The 3,859-nt window shown below is 51.0% G+C and overlaps 1 pseudogene; it reads right to left on the bottom strand.

Annotated features, from left to right (window-relative positions):
* Nucleotides 1–2,636: 2,636 nt before the first annotated feature.
* Nucleotides 2,637–2,837, bottom strand: LOC132247827 (U2 spliceosomal RNA; annotated as a pseudogene).
* Nucleotides 2,838–3,859: the final 1,022 nt, after the last annotated feature.

The raw sequence follows: 3,859 nt of genomic DNA, 5'->3' as shown, positions 1-3,859 counted from the left end.
TTTCTGCTGCAACAGAAAACCCCAGTGCAAGAGAGTTCCCGCCATTCGCGTGCAAATTTGTGTCCCACTATTGGCCAGTTCTAAATTATTCCTACGTGGTGGCTAGCGATTGGCTTGTTAGCCGTGTAAAATGTTGTGCGACTTCCGCCCAAGTCGGAGAACTTTGAGCACGCTGCAGAGTGCCTCTAAAGATATCTGACTTGCGGCTGAGCTGATCGATAGCCTGATCACCTATCGATTCTTCTCCCCGTCGCCGAGCGCAATCCTTCGACGTACCCTTTCCCTGCCGGCTTAATTTGTGGACAGATTCGCTGGCCTGAGCCTTGCCAGCTGGAGCAACTAGTGGAGTTGTTTAAGCGACCGGACCACCTGCGTCGCGGCTACTAGCGGCGTAAGTAAAGTTTTTTGCAACCAATACGCTTTGTCTGCCTCTCCATTCACCAGCCCGCCCAAACGACCGAGCAATTTGTATATCACCTCGAGTCGGTTCCGGCCGTCCGAGACAGTTACCTGGGTAAATAAAGTAGTCAAACTTGCTATAAGTTGGCCCAAGTTGAGAAACTAGATTTCAAGGGTTGTTGGCTGTAACCATGTTGATCTAAGGCCGCAGGCAGACACGGTTGTTTGGGTGGAAGTCATATCTTTTATTAGACCAACTAAATTGATAGCTTAAGATATCACATCCACCCCCAGAACCCTGTCTGTCTAGAGCTGAAGGCCCATTCTGTTACAGGGGTAAAAACCTATCCCATATTGTATGCTTCGTGTGTTCACAGCTGGCATTTGTAAGGCTATTGTCTCGAATCCATGCCATGCAGCTCTCATGCTAGAGAGTCTACCTGACACGTACACCTCCTCCCAAATTTTTAAAACCCAAAGTTTCATTTTAAAAAGTCAAGGATTTCTGTGATATCTTTTGTTTGACCAGTGCATAGTTGACAGACGTGTTGGACAAGCCTTTGGTCATCAAGGCTAAGGACAAGTTACACATAAACCAGTATAAGTGAATGGAAACCAGTTCGGATCTGTAACACAACAGCAGTTCAGTGTACATAAACTGCTTTCAAAATGGCCAACACCGGTTTAAGATAAACCTGGATGAATGTAATATCAGACTTAATTTATTTAGGTGAAATTGGTTTACTGAACTTCTGTCCCAGTTCCCCTCCAAATTCAAACTCAACCCCCCCTGCACTCCCCTACCCCCCAGGGTGAGAGGGCTAGCCTTGTGCAGGCTGTCTGCTCCAGCCAGGCAGGGAAACATGCTGTAGCTTCCCCCGGTTTCTGGCCTGAGCACTGCAGACATACGGCTGCATTTCCAGAATCAAAATGAACATCTGTTCACGTGCTTATTGGTTCAGCCTAATCTGCGAAGGTTGAATCGATTCAGCCTTGGGGTTTTGGACAGTCTTTTCTTAGCCCAAGTGCCCTTCCTCAGGTTGCATTTTAAACCTGTCCAGTTTGGCACAGTCTGGCTGAACGCGTAGCGACCCTGCCTGGATTTCGCAGAACAGAACTCAGGCTAGGAGGGATCTCCATAGGTGATCTAGTCCAACCCCCTGCCTGAGGCGAATCGTCCTTATCTGAGGCACCCTGTGCAGATCCATAATGCAACCTCTCAGTAAAACTACCCCCAACCCTGACACCACACAGGCCTTAAGGCCCTAACCTGCCACAGGTAACACATGGGGAACGTGGCAGCCAACGTCCTGCTTCTGCAAAATGTTGTTAATATTCACTCGAGAGATCTCAGGTAGATCTCCATGCCCCCAAGGAGGGAGGCAACCCCTTCGCCCCCCCAGCCCATACCAATCTGACCATGGGGTCAAATTTATTTCTGAGCCCAAATATGGAGTCGGTCTGACTGTGAGCGGAGGGGCAAGACCCTCTAACCCAGTCTTGTCCAACATACGGCCCACGGGCCGCCATGCAGCTCATCAAGTGCCTGCTACGTCTCCTTTGGCTCCGCTCCTTTGCCCCTGGCATCCGGGTCGCCTCCTGGGACCTGCCAGGCTCAGCGGGAGCGGGGCGCGGCACCTGGGCTGCCCCAGCCATGAGACAGAGACACTGGGACTGGCACCAGGAGACTAAGGTCCTAGTCCTGCCCTGACTCCCCGTCGGCATTTGAGGTTGCACTTGGCATATGATGGCAGCACCTGCATGTGTCAGGCTGTACCTTCCACATTATGAGTATACATGATGGGTGAGGGTCCATATTGATACCACAGAATTATTACATAGTAATCAAATGGTGATCTTGAACTGGTGAGTTGTTTTTAACTTCACCTGTCTCTGCCAAACTAGTTTTTCTATGACTAAAATTAATTTGGGTCTTAGCTACAGGGCCTACGCTACGCTCAAAAAATGGTAAATGAGAGGAAACGAAAAATTGATGCTGAATGTCAAGTTTCCAAAGATAGTTGGACCACTGATTTTTTTGTTATTGAACAAAACGGGAACATCCTGTGTCTGATTTGCCAAGAGAAAGTAGCTGTCTGCAAGGAGTGCAACGTGAAGCAGCATTATTCTGCAAAACCTGGCAGACTGCCGGGGGCCCCTGCCCGGCACCAGCCCCGCCAGATGTCTCTGAAGAAGCGACGAGATCTACTTTTTGACAGCAGCAAGTTCTCCCCGAGGGGAGGTGCACCGCTCCTGGAGGCACTGCAATACCAGGCCGATGCATGGGGTGGATGGAGCAAGCTCCGAGTCCATCTCCCAGTTCCAAAAATCCATTTAATATAAAGTCCTCACATCGAGGACATATCAGATATTAAACTGATAAGAACAGATTGACTTTTATTAGTAGATGCTAAGGATTGTAAATCCAAAAAAAAGATGACAAAGCCGATAGGGAAATACAGAGCACCCGGGCGAGGGACTAACAATATAAGGATGGAGGTGGGGTGGGGAACCATCTGCTGTATGTGCCCCTGCTGCCCGCACCGATTGCACAGCTTGGGCTGGTCGTGATACACCACATATCCCCTACACGGCCCAACTTGCACCGCTGAAGCCAAGTGCTTAACCGCCCCAGGGCTCCCCACCACCTCATGGAGCACCACTTCCGCCCTCCATGCCCCCGTCCAAACCCCCCAGCGATCACATTCTTTTTCTACAAACGTCACACTCTCCACCCTCTGCTCAACCATCTTCTCACGTCGTCCTTCTGCGCCATGTCTGTAAACATCTTAATATATAGCACTCTCTCCCGTGCCTTCTGCCCCATATCAAACACCAACTCCTCCAGCTCCCCTCTGTCCAAGGCCTCCTCATGCGCCTTGCAAAAGGCAGCATAACATTTCTCAGTCTCAAAAGTCACGTTCCAGACCTTCCTGTTGTCAAAGGCCACCACGCAGTGCAAGTCCCTCGGATTTACTTTGAGGGTCTTCAAATGGACCTTGGCCATAAAGTCTCCACGCCGCAGAGTCTTGTTTCTCTTATATCCCTCAAGGACAAGGCTTACCTTCACCATCCATTTTCTTCCTCTTCAGGATCCGCCACTCCTACCGCCTCCTTCTCTTGCCCCAGGGTCTCCCGACGACTTGGTGCCACCAGCGATGCTCCTCTCTCTTCAGGGGTCTTCTGCCCCCCCGCTCCCACTTGGGCCTTCCCTTTCCGTTGCACACGCGTCCACCCTTCCTCCTCCTCCGCCATTCGCTCACCAACTCTGTTGTCGTCGTCCCTTCCGCCGATCTGGTTTCCCCATCGCCACCGCTGCTCCTGAACTCTATCCTCCTCAGCTCTCATCTCCGCTGTCATTTGCATACCAATCTGCATCCCGATTTGCATATTGGGCCTCGCCTTCGTAGCTGCCATCTCTCTCTGCACCGCTGTCCCCTCCGTCTTCCCCGGTGCTCTG

The sequence above is a fragment of the Alligator mississippiensis genome, chromosome 1 (genome assembly GCF_030867095.1).
Source record: "Alligator mississippiensis isolate rAllMis1 chromosome 1, rAllMis1, whole genome shotgun sequence".
Lineage (NCBI taxonomy): Eukaryota > Metazoa > Chordata > Crocodylia > Alligatoridae > Alligator > Alligator mississippiensis.
Note: the sequence above shows the minus strand (reverse complement) of the source record. Positions and strands in the feature narration are given on the sequence as shown.